The 18,127-nt window shown below is 36.2% G+C and overlaps 1 protein-coding gene across 2 annotated transcripts in view; it reads right to left on the reverse strand.

Annotated features, from left to right (window-relative positions):
- The window catches only part of PRIM2 (DNA primase subunit 2), a 191,624-nt gene that overhangs the window by 146,722 nt on the left and 26,775 nt on the right, over positions 1-18,127 (reverse strand). The window lies entirely within an intron of this gene.

Here is an 18,127-nt window from a genome sequence, read left to right on the forward strand (position 1 = left end):
TCAAGAGTTACGTTAACTATTAAAATACCTATTTGCAGTTAAGAGTAATTTAACTATTTCTCAATTTCCTAGACACATAAAATAACTCCAAACTTAAAATACAAGTTTTGCTAGGAACAACTATAAATCTATTATCTCAGGCTAATCGTGGCTTTAAAAAAAAATAATTGACCTGAAGAGATAAAAATTTTAAACTTCTAAACAGAAAAATAAAAGATCTGTAAGTGAAGATGAACTGTAAATGACAAACTGAGGGAAATATTTACGTCATTTGACATCTGAATTACTGTCAATCAACCTCAGTAGTAGGATATAAGTACTAGTAATCCAACCAGACTCCAAGCATACAGATGTGTAAAAAAATAAAAGACAAGTGTGATGATAGCTGTATGAAGGGTAAACCATAAAAAGTTATTTGAGAAAGAAAGAAAGATGGAAGGGGGAAGGGAAAAAGGAAGGAAATAGGGGAGAGAAAAGCAAAGGAAGGTCATCAAAGGTCTCAAAGGTTACTTAGGAACTGCCAGGCCAACAGTCAGGATCTGTAATTTAAAGTCCACTTTTATATTTGCTAAATCTGGGAAAGCAGCTTTAAAGACTCTGCCAAAAGTGGATAAGCATCCCTCCTCTCTAGGACCCTGAAGGACTTTGGTAAAATAAATCAGAAGTTTACCAGCTGTCTATTGATCTACAGTCCAGTTTCAATTATCTCACTGGCCAGGGATCTCACATTCTGGATTTAATTAAAATTATCCTGGACTAACATTGCTCCCAGACCGATGAAAGAAAAAAATAAAAACCTTATGGAGAAACATATAATCCTCCTACGCCTCAATCTAGTCCTCCAAATAACTTTCCAAATACAATTTCCAGTGCACAGAGATAACAAAGCACACAAGGGAAGAAGACTCCATGAATGAGCACTAGATAGGGAAGGCTAAAAAAAAGTAAAAGGATTAGAAAAAACAAAACTGTCATCATTAACAGATTACATCAGTATCCTTAGAAACTCCAGAAGGATCCACAGATAAATTATTAGACCTACTGACCTAATTAAGCAAGGTTTCTGGATACAAGGTCAAAAAACAAAAAAATCAGTTGTATTTTCATATGCCAGCAGCCAAGTTCAATACTGGAATTTTTTTAAAGGTACCATTTATAACAGGATTAAAACTATCAAGTACCTAGGAATAAATCTAACAAAGATACACAAGGACTCCGAAAACAAAACTTACGGAGGGAAACTGAGAAAAACTAAATAACAAATATTCCATAAACATGCATCAGAAGACTTAATATTGTAAATGTACCAATTCTCCTCAAACTGAGCTATAGATTCAATACACTCTCAAACAAAATCACAATAGCTTTTTTTTTATGTGTCTGTGTCTCTGTGTATGAACATTTACATGTTGGTTCTAAAATGTATATGGACATGCAAAGGGCCAAGAATAGCCAAGACAGAAATAAGAGAAAGACAGTCAATCCAATAGAAAAATGAGCAAAAGACATGAACAGGCACTTTACAAAGGAGATAAAATTCAAAGGGTCGATAAATATATGAAAAGATGCTCAATCTCTTTAATCATCAGGTAAGTACAAATTAAAACCATAGTGAAAACCTCAGTGACATAACACCACACAGGCAGTACAACAGTTAAGACTAAAAATGGAAAAAAATGTTGGTGAGGGTGTGGAAGAATTGGAACTCTCATATATTGTTGGAGGGAATATAACCGGTATAGCTAGTAGGGAAAAAGATCTGGCAGTTTCTTATAAGACTAAAAATACCTGCCGCTATGACACAGTCATCCCACTCCTAGGTATGTACCCAAGAAAATGAAAGCATATGATCACAAAAAGACTTACATCATCCCATTTATATGAAGGTTTAGAACACGTAAAACTAATGAGGTAGAAAAAGATTTGAGTAGTGGTTGCCAGGACAATCACTTGGACAGTGTAGATAACCACTTGGAGGGTCGGGATAGAGATTATTCCGATAGAGCATGAGGAAACTTTTAGGGGTGATAGTAATGTTCTGTATCTTTTAATAAGTTTGAGTTGCACAAGTTTCTGCATGTGTCAGAACTCATAAATGGTACCCTTAAGATTTGTACATTTTACTGTATGTAAATTTTACCTTAAACAAAATAGAAATGTTAACAAACATTGAACTCTAGTTAATGATATGCAGGCTGCAGTATTTGGTGGGAAGTGCTCTGAGTTCTACTTATTTTGGATGAAATGGATGATGGGTAGATAGAGGAATGGATAACATGTGATAAAACAGGTATAGTAAAATATAAATTGCAGAATCTAGGTGGTGAATACATGTGGATATTCACTATAAGATTCTTGTGACCTTGCTATATGTTTGAAGTTTTTCACAGTACAATTTTGGAGGCAAAATAACACAATGAAGATACTACTATACATCAGCCGAGACAAAATTAACTTGGATAATACAGATGAGAATGTAGAGCAATGGGAACTGTCATAACCTACTGACAGGAGTGTAAACTGGTGTATTTTGCTTTAGAAAATGTGGTATTATCTCATGAGTTGAAGGTACATATACCACATAACCTGGCAGTTTTACTCCTAAATATATACCCTGGAGCAGAGATGAGCAAACTTTTTCTACATAAGACTAAAGAGTTAATATGTTAGGCTTTGCGAGCTCTAAGGTCTCTGTCACAAATACATAGTTTTCTGTTGCAGCAAGGAAACTGCCATATGCAAACAAATGGACACACCTGTGTTACAATCACACTTTATTTATACACTCTGAAATTTATATTTCATATAATTTTCCTGTGTCAAGAAATTATTCCTCTTTTAATTTTTTTCAACTGTTCAAAAATGTAAAGGAGGGATATAAAATAAAATAAATAAAATTAAAACACAAAGAACAGTTTTAGTTCACAGGCCATGCAAAAACAGCCAGCAACCATGATTTGGCCCACGGGCCAATTTTGCTGGCCCCTGCCCTAGAGCAATGGACTTCAAACTGTACCATTCACAAGAATCACCTGTAAAGCTTGTTAAGACACAAATTACTGGGCACCACCCCTAGAGTTTCTGATTCATAAATCTGGAGTGGGTCCCAAGAATTTGCATTTCTAACAAGTTTTCAAGTGACAGGAATGTACCAGGTCTCAGACCAATGCCCTGGAGAAACATGTACAGAAGGAAACATGAACAAGCATTATTCATATAACCACAGAGCAACATTATTCATAATAGCCAAAAAATGGTAACGCAAATATGCATCATAAGCAGAATGAATAAATAAGCGTAGTATATTCACAGTGTAGAATACGGCATAGAAACACAAATAAAATACAACTTCACACAATGGGCACAATCTTAAATATATATAAAGCAAAATAATCCAGGAACAAGATAAAACATACCCAACTATTCCATTTATATAAATGTCTGTTTCAGTATGGTACATTATATGGTTTAGGGATGAATACTCAGATGGATAACTAAAGGAAAAAAGGTACAGAAGTAGTTACCATAAAATCAGACTAGTGGTTTCCTCTAAGAGAGGAAAGGATTAGTTGAAAAAGAGCATAGGGAGGTATTTCAAGGGTAACAGCAATACTTTATTCCTAACCTGAATGACAGACTAATGGCACTTAAAAATCATCTACTAAATTGTATGTTTTTGTTTTATATACGTTTCTGGATATATTTATACTTCTTAGTTTTTAAAAGATTAAAAAGGTAAAGTAAAAGTAAATGAACTATGTTATAATGAAATATTATGCAGCTGGTAAAATTATTTTTAAAATTATGGAAATTTACGATTACTGTCACAGAACAATATCCATGAAATACTGTGGGTGAGGATAAATTAATACAGTTAGGTGAAGGCAAAGTAAAATAAATCTTTAAGAGATTCCAACTACGAGTATGTGTGCATATAACATTATGTGTAGGAAAAAGTCGACATCAAAATATAACTGTCTAACTCCAGGCAAAGGGATTACAGATAATTACTATTTTCTTATTTATACCCGTACATATTTTATTAAATTTATCCTTTAAATATTTCATGTTCTGGATGTCATTATAAATGGTATTTTCTTATCACTTTCTAATTGTTCATGGCTTTCTTGCATCTTTTTAATTTTGTTCTTTTACTTCAAAATTAAAGATACTGTTGACTAGCCTAAGTCTCATAAGTATTAGAGTGACACTGCACATTAGACCTTTGACAGGCCTAATGATTTCCACGTTTATCCAAATCCACTAAGTCAAAGACTTATGTTTATTACTAGCGGTAGGTAAGCATTTTGTTCTCTGTTTTTCCATAGAAGGTAGAAATCCAACCGAAAACTGATTTTCAAATGTATTTTAAGGAATGAACATAATTCTTCAAAGGAAATCTTACCTGGAAGGATATTATGTTGCAGAAATTGGGGGAAAAAAAGAAAAATACTGTGGTTGAAGTAAGGCTGGGCCCAAAGCACTGTCCATTCAACCCACCATCACTCCATCCCTGCCCTACTGCGGCCCATATCTAAAGGGACAGTGAGAACAACCCCTACAAGACACTTCAGCAACTGCACAAACAATACCATAAACACAATGACAGCAATAAACTGAAACAGAACCGCTGGCTGGCTGGTATCTTACAACTGTGGAATGGCTCGAAATGTTTTGCTCACAGGTTGTTATGTAAAAGTTGAAATACAGCACATAGGAGGTAGTTTAAGTGTGTCAATCTATAGATTGTTCAAAAATCAATAAAAGCTGAGGGCCATGCATACCATGCTAGTTAACATGCTAACTAACACTTCACTTATATTATCTCATTTAATGCTACCAAGCACCCTATAAGGCAGCTATTATCTTAGTTTTACAGCTAATTAATAGGAATAGAAATCAAACTGGATTTCCAAATAAAGTCTGGCACTAAAACCTACAAGGGCCATGCATCCTCCAAATAAACCAAATGATATCACTTTGCAAGAGAATTGAACATGTAACATCAACGCAAGAAAACATCAACTGAAAATTTTCATCTCAATCCTTTTTTGGTAATGAACAGAATAAAAATAAAGAAACTAAAAGTATAGATGTCATGAAAAGTCTCATAGGTAAAAATTTGAAAGTATGTTACAGCAACATAGTACATATAATGAACACTCATTCTAGAGTGCTTAAATTGAAGTTTAGCAATAGCAAATCGTTCTCTAACAGCTAATACCAGATTATTCTGTTTTAATATTTGCTTTGTTTACATGTATCTCTGCTGACAGTAACTTCTCTACTTGACTATTTAACTTTTATTTTGCATTTCATCGGGAAATCCTTCAAAACTCAAATATATACGACAGACACTGCAGATAATGTTTGCGAGAAGGTAACTATGTGTTAGACCAGTTTTAGAGCCAAGTTGTGATTCTCAAACAGTACCGATAAAGAAAAAAACATATCCGTGAGACATGGTAACAAGAGAAAAAGAAATCTTCACATTTTCATGATGGTCTTGTCATTATTTCTGAAGTGAATTTCCAACATAAATATAAAAATATATTTCAAATTTGCTCAATGGACACATTTACTTGGAATTAAATAAAATTTTAATATAGACGCCTGCTCTCCTCACCATTAATGAGGGTATCATAATGGACTGCATGTACTGTTTATTGACCAGTTATGACTAAATCTGAGAAAACTAAAGTTGAGACCAAATGTATTAACCCACCATGGCCCTTTAATAATCACTTAATACAGCAATAAAGAAATAGATATCTTTGAACATACAGATGTTTGTACTAATGATATTTTGGATTCTAACTAAACAAATCTCACAGCAATATATAAGTACTGCTGTTACTTCTAGGATAATACAGTATCTTTCCTTTCCCTAAACTCAATTTAAATAATTGTAGTAATAGTACCACAGGTGTTTATAAGCAATTAACTGCTTACCAAATAAATGTCAGGGAATCAGGGGAAGCACACAGCAGTTCAACTGTCATAGAACAATACACGTTAGTTAAAAGAGACTCCACTTGTTCAAATAGTCTTCTGCCTTAGAAATATAGTCAAGACTCAATTTTAAAAACGTCTCAAGACCTCGAATAAAAACTAGAGTAAGTTATTAAAGACTGTAATATTCTTTCATTGAAATGCACCCCCCAAAAAAATTACTTAAGTCTTGCTTAGATTAGATAAAATCCCAACAAATTCACTGTGTTTTCTGAACTGGTCATACAAAGTAACCAGGTGCAACCCAAATCAAAAGCGTGCTACCTAAAATTCATGTCATTTCCTGCCTTCTCGATTTTCAGTAAATATTCTGTTTTTCCTTGGTGCATTAAAAACTTCATCCATTTGTCACACATATTCTAAATTTTCATTTATCTATTTACTTATAACCAAAATTTAAATTTCCAAAGTAAGAAAATCCTCACTATAAAAAAAAAATGTAGGATTGTCTGAAACTTTACTACTAGTGTAAACTGCTATTGATTTATTATTTTAATTTTTTTAAATAATCTTGCGTATTCTCTACTATTTTGGGGGGAAATAAGAGCATATTTCATTTTCTCAGACTCCCTTAATGAGGTTACCTACTGCATGCCTCAAAAATACCCTCTAGAGGAGCAAGACAAAATTAAATGGCTTCCTGTTTCTACTGACAAAGAATCTCTTATAAGTGGGTGAAAACAGTTATCGTGGAGCAATTATAAAAGCAGAGCAACAGAGTGGAAAATATATAGTTTTTGTAATTGCAGAAACCTAAGTTAAAATCTTAAACAAATTAACCTCCTCATACTTCAGTTTCTTCATCAGTAAAATGAAGAAAATAATACCTACTTCATGTAGCTTTTAAATAAAACAAAGTATGGAAAGTGTCTAGAATTAGAATAACAAATAGCATGCCCTTAACAAAGGGTAAATATTTATTATTACTATCAGGACTGTATATTTTGATTAGCTCCTGTTTTCCAGGCTTTTTTTCCCAGCAATAAAGTGAAATGTCTCCTGCAACTGAAGTGGTTTCAGTAAACTTTTATTAGTTAAAATTACTAATTTTATTAGTCACTTTATTAGTTAAACTAATATAGGACTGGTCTTTTGGAGGTACTCAAATAACTAATAAAGCAAGTTAAGTTATCACTGCAACATCTTACAACCAAGGTAGACTAAGCCCTCACTTAACATCTTCTATAGGTTTTCTGACTTTAAGCAAAACGATGTATAATGAAACCAATTTTACCATAGGCTAATTAATGTAAACAAGAGTTAAATTCCTATGGCATCTCATCATTATAATGAAACAACATTATTCAAGGATCCACTATATATCATGCTATATAAAATAAACATCTTTCTGAATAGAAGTATATAAACAAACTACTCTAAATGGAATCACATTTCCTGAGTGCACACAATCTTCACTCCAGTTAATTTTCAATAAGCAAAGACCCTGGAACGTTTCAACTTTGAAGTTCTTCTCTTTCCACCCCTACTCACAATTCCCCACACTTCCGTCCCTATGATCTATACCCACTCATTCAATAGTCGGTACCTGAATGTTTCAAATGGCATACAGTAGAATGGTATAATATCTTTGGTAAGCACAAATCACACTAAGCTTTAATAGTTTGGGTAAAGTTTTACTTCTCTATTTTGTAATTATATTATTTCACATGCTGCCCTACTAATAAAATTCAGAATTTGGGCTGTGTTTGTGTCTTCTTCTTTTTGATATTCTCCATCAAACCATGAACTAGGAGAGCAATCTCACTCTGTCGGCAATTGTGAAAGGAGACTAAGAGCAAGCTCTGAAGAGGTAAACATCCCACACAGGGAACCGATAGGTAGGGATTGTGTAGACTGCACTGCTATTCACACTATGCAAAGTCCCTCACTGACAGAGGGCTACGCTTCCCCTACCTGCTGGACTCACGCGTGGCCACGTAACTTTCTTTGGCCAGTGAAATCTAAGCAGAGGTGACATGTGTCACTCCCAAGCAAAAGCTTTACAAGTGCACGGTTTACCCTTTACTCTCCTCTCTCTGCCACAGCAACTGGTGAAGTTCCAGATAAAGGCAGCTCAATCAGTCTGAGTTGCAACAAAATATGACACGAAACAGGGCTATAGATGACCCACAGGAGACATACAGCATGAACATGAAATAAACATTTTTAGTAGTCACTGAGGTTTGGGGGCCATTTGTTACCACTGCATAACCCATCCTGACTGGCAGATTCATCTCCACCATTTTATCAGTAAAACATTTTGAGCACATATTCCTGATATGTGTATATTTATTTATAAATCACATGTATTACTATTCATTAGATATGTAAAACATGCCTTCCACAAAAAATGTTTAAAAATGAGATTAACAGTATGTGTTGTATTTATGTCCTTGCAATACTCCCAAATGATCATCCTGGACACACCACTTCGGAACCATTAATCTATTATACTGACCTCTAGAATAAAGATATAAATAAGGCTTCCCAGAGATTTAGTTCATAAACTTTCAATCAACAATATTCAATCACGGTTATAAATAATTTGATCAGAGATTTTCTACCTCAACCCACATAGCTCTGGCCCTTAAGCAAGAACATACATCAGATCTGCAGTGGAACTTTTCAAAATTACAGATCCCTGTTGCCACAGAGACCTATAGATTGAAGACAAGAGCGGATATTTTTTTTAAAATCCATTAGTCATTCTGATATACATCATCAGTTTAAAGAGTAAATCCCAGGGAAATAATCCTGTTTTCTAAAACAAACTTATCATGTCCTGCAAAATACCACCATCGAGTCTAACATTTGATTTTTTTTATGTAGAATTCATTCATAAAATTCATTGTACTATGTACAAAGCACTATTTCTAGCAGATGGAATCCAACTACGAGCAAGCAAAAAGTAAAAACACTGCTCTCATGAAGCTTACATTTCAATGGGGTGAGACGGACAATAAATAATAAACAAGAAACTATCAGGTAATGAGCTATGATGAAAACAAAACAAGGGGAAGTGCTAATGGGTGGATGGATTTGTACTTTCAGTTGTGTGGTCAATTAAAGTCTCTGAAGAAGTGACATTTAAATGGAAACTTGAATGAAAAGGAGGCAGCCATGCAAACCTATGGCTAGAACATCCCAAGCAGAGGTAACAACTAGCACAAAGGTCCTAAAAGGTCCCTTTTTTCTAAAGAGGAAAAAGGCTGGCGAGTTAGAGGAAAAAGGCTGGCGAGTTAGAGGACAGAAAGAAGGCCAACGGAGGGCAGTAGCAGGCGCTGGGGGTGAGGGGGTTGTGGGAGGTGGTTAGAGAGGCAGACGGAGCCCTCAGACCTGAGTGAAACAGACTTTTACACTAAGAATTGTGCATTCAAGAGGCGTTAAGCAGAAGAAAGTGAAGATCTGCTTTACACTGCTTATGCTTAAGAGGCTCTCGTGGTAGTTTAGGGAAAAGACGATGATGGCCTCAACTAGAGAAGCACTGGTGGATAAAACACAAGTGGACAGGTTTGGGGTAGATTCTGGAGGTAGCACAGACTGATGGATTACAAATGAAGGGGGTCTGGAGAAAAAGAGAAAAAGACTCCTAAGATTGGAGGTTTAGTCACTGGGCAAATGGGGATGCCATTTACTGTTTTTTCCTTGATCCTCATTTTCCACTGCTATTTACATTTTAATTCTATACAGATTTGTCATATGTGTCTTGTTGCAAGTTACCTTGAGTCCTTTGTAGAAAGGGGCATGGCATCAATAAAAGTAAACAAATGAGTTAAAGTTATCAGTTTTTCTCAAAATGAAACACATTTGTACTAGCAGGTAAAAATATATGCTAACAATTCCAACAATATTAAAACTACACTTAAAATAAATTATTAATGGAAAGACTGTTTCAAACATCCATTGTGTAATGAAACAATTAGGAATCATTTCTTTTATAATGACATCAAAAATGTGTGGAGGAAGCAAATACTGAAAGCAAATATCATGATTTTTAATAGTACTAATTCTAATAAACACAGGTTTATAGAGGTTAATAAGTACTGTGATCTACAATGGGCACTTTGTTTCCCAAACGCACTGGGACCTAACCATGAGTTTTACTGTGGGGATTAAAGATGGCTGCAAATTCTTAGACACGCCTCCCATTAAGAACTGAGCTCTATTTGCCCTCCCCTTGACTGGGCTGGCATATGACTACTTTGACCAATAATACGGCACAAGTGACACCATGCCAGTCCCAGGCTTGGTCTCTGAGAGGAATGAAAGGGGGTAGCCTTGTTCTCTTGCAGTCCTGGGTCACTCCAAAGAAGTCCAGCTCCCTAGTCTGCAGGGTTCCATGGAAAGGATCCCAGCAGAATCCAGCTTTCCACAAGTGCTCACCTGGGCACCAGGCAAGTGCGTAGAGCTGTCTTGTACATTCTAGACCAGGCTGGCTGCCAACCAAGGAACCCCGTACAACACCATACGGATCAGAATTGCTCTGTTGGGCCCAGTCTGAATTCCTGACCCTCAAAATTATGAGATATAATAAAATGGTTACTGTTTGAAGTTTGATGATTAGGTTTTGGCTTTAATTTTTGATGTTAGGTCTTAGAATTGGTGTTCTAGTTTAAGGGTATTTACTACATATTAATTAACTAATAACCAGAACAATCAACCTAAAATAAAAGTTAGTTGAAAATAATTTTCTATTTACAATCCAATGCTTACAACATACTTTCTTCATTTAAATGTACAAAAGAAAGCCATATAATAGGAAAACATATTTTAATTAAATTATTAATAAATGGTAACTCTTTAGGAAAGGTAGAAAAACAAGAAACAAAAAAGGGAATAATTACCACTGTGTGACTGTGCTAATTAACCAAAATTGATAGGATGATGTGTTACTTCACTCACAAATTCTTTTATCATTTATAATCATCCAAAACATTAAAAGTTAGAAAACGAACAGCAATTTAATATCCTGACATTCTAATTAGTATGTTGATGTCTCAGTAACTACACCAAGCTGATCGATGTAAAAACCAATCATCTGATTACTTTATTACTGTTTTAATAGCACAGGCACATTTGGAATATACTAAAAATTACACTAAAAGGAAAGATTAATTACTTATATACTCAAGTACATTTCTTCTCTTCTACAAGAACACAAACCTTTTTTTTTTTAATGGTTAATTTATACAAGAGTTCTTAACAGTCTCCTAAACAAATAAAAGCAGCAGTAATTCCCAAGCTGGGCATGACAGGACCAGATCCATGTCAGACACGTTACAAACAGACAGGACACATCAGATCCACATTCCATTCCATCCACCCCATTCAATAGACTTTCTTCAGCACCTTCCATTAGCCAGGTACGGCACCAACAGATAAGACAACCAAAAGTAAGACACTAATTTATAAATTAACTATATTATTTAACCATAGAAAACTTTATAAACAAAGTTGACTCCACTAACAATTAAATCTGAAAGCAGCAGCCACTCATACAAGAGGAAAAAGTCTGGTTTCCAGCACACAGCTGAGGACAGCAAAAGCTCTGCGAGAGCCTGACTGTCCACCGAGCCTGGTGCTCAGCCTGGCTTATGAGTTACAGCTCAGCACAGTGAAGGGAAGCAATCATTATAGTGAAAGAGAGGCGACAAGGTGATCCTTTCCAGGAACCTAATTTCAGAGCCTAGCTCACAGACTGTTTGCTCAAACTGCAGATAAACTGAATTGAAAGTCACCAATGGCAGTGGCTATGGCTGAGGCTTACAGAACAGCAGTACAGAGGGCAGCCGGGCAGCAGTTACAGCATTAAGATTTACTGAGAATAGTTTGGTGCCACCCCAAGACCAGGAACCTAGGCAGACAAGTGGGGTACAGAAGATGGAAGTGAGTCACTTCCCATCAACCAATCTCAATATGTCTCTGCCTCCCCCCTCCCCTTGTCCTCCCTCCCCCACAAACACCCCAGTCTTGAAGTCTTGAACTGGTGAGCAGAACTCAAACAGTGGCCAATTTATGCGCTGTGTCACTCCCAGGTTGATGGGGACTAGAAAAATGCCAGTAACATATAAAGTAACAATGAGTAAACAAAACATTATGCATTAAATGATGCTGAATAACTAGAAAGCATTATTAAGAAAAATGAATTTATTAAAAAACTAATATTTATTCCTGAGACCAAATGTAAAAATATATTACAAAAGACAATGGGTTAAATATAACAGTATCAAACCTCAAAGAAATAAGTGGCAGTGAAAAAATAGACTAGGGTTTTTTATATTATTCTATTCCAACCAGGAGGCTAAAAGCCTGGGAGACACCTAGAGTCAGATCAAAACAACTTTACAGCAAAGTGCTCAGTGAAACTTTTGTACAATTCTTTCTATCAGTGCCTCTCATCCTTGCCCTCCTGCATCAGTGCCCAAAACATAGGCCCTCTAGAGACCGAGCATTGCTCTTACAGCTGTTCTCATTTTAATTCAGCCCTGACCCCATCTACCCACCTAACTCATTTGTATATTCCTTCTGCTGAACTCATTCCAAACATTTCCCACCATCAGCTACTAACCAATCTCCACCCACACAAGCTCAACCTCTTCTAAATGCTCCTCTACCTACATGCTGTCTCCCGAGAACACCACTCTAGCGTAAATTAGCGTAAACACATTCCCTCATTTTTCCCTCCATTCTGGGCAGCCCCTCCCCCTTACAGATGATTGCTCTCCACCATTCAATGCCTCAAATTCATCCAGCCCTCTGGCACCTCACTTAGGTGACCAACCATCCCAGTTTTCCCAGGACTTAGGAGTTTCTCAGGACAGGGACATCCAGTGCTAAAACTGTGACAGATACAGTCCAAATCAAAACATCATCAACATCGTAACATCCACCATCTTGCCACTGTCCCAAGTGAATGCTCATCCACATGGATGATCCAGGGACGCGTGTCGTTGTCCCCGGCTCACTCTGCCCACTCGCATGACTTCAGCAGCCCACTCCCACTATCACAGCACAGTTCACAACCACCAGCCCCACCCCAGACACACTCTCCCCAATCAGACCTCCTCACCCTTCCTGCTCACCCACGCCTGTATCCCCACTACACAGGTTCTTTGGGTCCTTCAATGTCCCTTTTTAACCCAGGTCTTTCAACTGGTTTCAATTTCCATCCCCAAAAATACTTTTTCCTCCAATTACAGGACCCTAAGTACAGATCCTATAGTGTACCATGACTTTTATCCCTATGACTTTACACGTTTCCCGTATCTGAAATGTCCTTCCATACCCTGTGTTTCTACTGGAAAAGGACTTATGTAACTAACACATTATCTCTGCAAAGCTTCCCCAGATTTCCTCAATAACATTTATTCCCTCTTTTATGTTTTAACTTGCAGTAGTCTAGCATTGAAGCACTATGTGTATAGCTCCCTCTCTGTAATATGATCTTAATCACAGATAAATGTTTTATACTTACTTTTATACTCCCAGCTCTAATCACACTACCTGGTGAAATATTTACAAACAGGAATATACAAACTATGGAAGTAACAATATTCAAACTGAAGAAAAATACAGAAAAAGAGAATAAAAAAAATAAATGTTCTGTGTAACGTAACCCCAAAAGACTGAAAATGTACAAGGAGAGCATATAATAAAATATTTCATCAAATGATAGAAACAAATAATTCACAAGAGGTCGTAAGAATTCATACCCACAAAAGGATGTTCAACTCTGATAGTAATTACAGACCAGTTAAGAGGTTACTGCAGAAGAGCAACAAGCAGTAGGAAGGTAATCCTAGGATTAAGATACTATGGTAGAAATGGAAAAATAAGATAAGCAGTTTTACAAGACAGAAAGTAAACACCGAGAAATTAAAGATGACAGGATCATGCCTGGGTGAATGTAAGATGGTGGGACCTTTAATAAAAATGGTTTTCCCTGACAGTTTCTCCAAACAAGCACATGAATACTTAATACGAATTAAAGTCATATTGCCCTTTAAGACCCATCCTCTCCCCAGCCCAGCCGTTACAGAGGCTGCAAAGAATATGCTGTGCGGGGGGATATGGTTTGCAGCCTCTCCCGTAGCACACCCGCAGATGCAGGCTCTTAGGCTCCGACCTGGGCCATTAGGTAGTTTCTGATTTCTTAAATTACTCAGATCTATTAATACTTCCCACTGGAAACAATGGAAAAACACTGGATAAACCATAAAAATACATATATAGATTAGTTTAAGAGCACCAAAAATTTCACAAGATAAGGGGAACTGCCAGACTAAATTTTGAGGAAAACCTAAACTCAGGAGAACAAAGCCACTTTTGCCCGTAGGGCATCAGCCAACGCCATCTGCTTGTACTTCATATCCTCAGCCTCACATGGCAAGGTGACCAAAAACAGGATTAACCTCTGTCAAACGTGAGATCCTTAAAGAGCACCCCTCCCACAATAAATTGGGACCCCAAAGCATGACATCCCCAGGGAAAGAATGAACTAGAATTAACTCACCATCTCTCCCCCAACCACAAGAGAATGAAAAGCAGGTAGGTTCTCTTGGCGCTACACAATGCAGGAAATGAAAAGATAGGAAAAACAAAGTCTTTGAGAAGCTGTGGCCATCCCAGGCACATATCCACAGTGGGGATGGGCCAAGGAGTCAAAATCCTCAAAATGGTTTATAAAGAGTCCCTGGCTGGCAATATTCCAGGAAGACTGGCAGAGGCAACATAGTACTTCTCAGAGGAGGGCACCCCTCTGGGAACCCCCCTAATAAAACTGTGTGAGGGCAATAATCAGTCAAAATAACCAGACACACAAGGGAAAAAAGGCAGCACATGTGAAGTAAGAACAATAGCAGAAATAGGCTACACAGATTTTTAAGTCTTAGAATTATTAGATGCATTAAAAAGCAACCTACATCATTTAGAAAAAAAGAACAACAAATTTTAAAATATCAGTAAAGAACAAACAAGAATCCATAAAAACTAACATAGCAGATTTTTAAAAGAACCAAATAGAACTTCTAGAAATTACAATAGCCAAAATTTAAAACCCAATGGCAGTAGAATAAAGAAATAAGAAATAGGGAAATATGTAGTTCAGGAGAAATAATGTGTAATTCAGCAGAGAAAGAATAAAAAATGAAAATGCAGATATGAGAATGAGATGTGAAGGACTAAGAATGTCTAAAACAAATTTCATTGGCATTCCAGACAGAAAGGAGAAAGAATAGGTAGAGTGAAGTTTAAAATCAATAATGACTGAGAATTTCTCATCATTAGTACAAGATACCAGTCTACAGATTTAAGAAGGCTAGTGAAACCCAAGCAGAACAAATAAAAACAATTCCACTCCTAGACAAACTGAGAATTTTTAAATCAAACGGAAGTGAATTAAACAGAATATCTTAAAAGGAAGCAAGCAGAGTGTATTAACTTCAAAGAAGCTACAGTTAGACTATCAGCTAACTCAATAGCAAAAGTTTCCAGAAGTCAGTAGAATCATATATCTTCAATGTGCTAAAAGAAAGCACCAGCCAACCCAGAATTCCACATCCAGCAAAAATATTTTTCAATAAAGAATGCAATCTACATTGTTTTTGTTTGGGTGAAAGGTGTTTTTTTTTTTTAATCCAAACAAAAGAAGTATAGTAATAAATTCTAAAAACTATACTTCACAGTAATAAAGGTGAGAACAGTTGGACATTTATGGGAAGGGGAATATTTAATGTTTTCCTACACATCTCCTTTATACATACTATCACGTTTTCTTTTATTAATTGGTTATTTACATAACTGTGCTGTGGTTCTTCAATAGATAAGAAGATCCAAGAGTAAATGGTTTACCAGCTTCACTGGATCTCCTTCCTACACACTCAGCCACACTGTGCCCAGTTTGGGAAATATTTATTGACTGCTGAGACAGTCAAGAGTTCAAGACTGAATTCCTATGATCATAACTCATTTTCACCAAAATATACTTGGATTGTATTTTAATGGTTTAACATAAAATATTAGATTAACAATCCCTCTAATTTAACATTCTTAAACTTTATAATCAGTAAATATTTTGAAGCAAAACTTGAATGAATGGTAAATGTGCTTTACAACTAAAGTAATCTGAAGTTCGTTCCCCCTTCCACTATTTCCCTATGAACTAAGGTAATCAAGTCTTTGAAATTTGCAACTGTTTCTTTAATTCCAAACTATTTATTTCAAGCACCCAGTTAATTGGCAGAATGCCTATTGCTTCACACAGCTTTTTTCTACTATGGAGCTTCAAATTTTCTACTTTATGACATCTCCCTTATGTTATCTTCTGCGATAACCTTTTTGGTGCACAATTAAAGGCCTTCCAAATGCAATCTTCCTTAAGGCTCCAACTGGCAAACGTCTTCAAAAAATAAATAAATAAATAATATAATTTGCCCTCCCCACTTTACAACGTAGCCCAGTAGAAAACTGCTCGACTTTACTTAGTTCTATGTTTTTAAACTATGTGGCAATTTGGACATTTTCAAGATCTTTAGAGAGAAGCTGTTAAACCCTGACTCATGAAAGATCTGATGAAGGCTGAAACTTTCCAAGCATCTAACAACAGTATATTACTATTGTTAGTAGTATATTAATACCAATAAAAATGTTGCTTTACTTAGCTGGGGAGAAAAGGATGAAACTTGCTTAGAGTCAATATGGACCAATGGTAAAGCCATGTTTATTCAAGCAATGGAGAATGAAATAAAAGAGTAGGGGAAAATAAGTTCAGAAAAACAAATTGATTTGTTATATTTTCTATTATAGGCCATGAGAAATTACATCTTTGGAACTTAAGTTTTTAATGTCAGGTTGATTAAATTTATATTTCCATCATATAATTCAATTTCAAGTGGTTAATAGGATACAAGCTATTTTTTTGTAACTGGGGTGAAGGGAAAGGAAGTATTATTCTAAGAGTTGCTCAAATACATATATTTGTAACTGAAAATATGAAAAATCAGTTTTATGACAAGGGTATCCTATTTGTTGATCCAATTCAACACTTTTAATTCTTCAAAAAATTATTTAAGCCTTTGAGGTTGCAGTTGGCACAACATTCCCCCCATCAGCGAATCTCTGCTACCTCCTTTCTGCCTTACCTTTTAAGATTCAGTTCAAATACTGTTAGTTCAAGATTAGTATTTGAATTAGCATTAGTATTAGTATTTGCCTAGATTAATCCAACCCACAGCAACATTCTCTTTCCTTTTCTGAAACTCTTATTGACTGTATCAAACATTCTGACATGTGATTATTTTACCTTGTTCTTTGTTTCATGAAAACAACCTCTTTGCTGCTCTCACAACTATAAACATGTTAATGTAAAATCCTCTATAACACACAACACAATGCTGAATATCCATAAAGCATTTCTCAAATACTGGCTATAAAGTAATATCAAGGACAACAGTGGCTCCAGAATTTCTCTTAGGTGGGCTTAGGAGTAGAGTTCTATTAGCTAGGGACTTAAAGATACATTTGCACAGCAAGCACATTTTTTATAAACTGGATGGTCATTTGGGGTAACTTGGTAGGAAAGGCGCCAGTAGAAAGTCCCTCCAAGCCACTTCCTGATGCCCCACCATCTCATTGAGGCATCCTACATCAAAGAGGGAGAAAGGCGCTATTCACCCATTTATCTTACTTCAAAGTCCACCAACAGCTCCTTGCCCTTGCTTATACCCCTATTAGTGATTCATCTGCACTCACAATATGGATTCAAATACAGGAAGAAACCATGCTGCTGCTCAGACAGGTTGGTTTTATTCAGGGACATCCGGTTCTCAAGATTACAGTACGACAGGAAGCAGCAGTACCTGCAATGCCCAGGGACCTCCCTGCCCCGCCCCATCAGCTCACAGCCCTCCTTCTACTCCTCCACATCAGAAAGGTGAGATAGGAGTTCCTTGCAGTCTTGAGGAACCTACAACATTAATATGACCCTCCCTGTAACAGTCATAATATTCTTCTAACACTCTAAACATGGATTTTACCCACATTGTGATATAATAGCTTTTCTTTCCAAGTCTGAACTCTTACCACAACTAAATTGGCCATTTTAATCCCATGTCCTCAA

This window comes from Rhinolophus hipposideros (assembly GCF_964194185.1).
Source record: "Rhinolophus hipposideros genome assembly, chromosome: 3".
Classification (NCBI taxonomy): Eukaryota; Metazoa; Chordata; class Mammalia; order Chiroptera; family Rhinolophidae; genus Rhinolophus; species Rhinolophus hipposideros.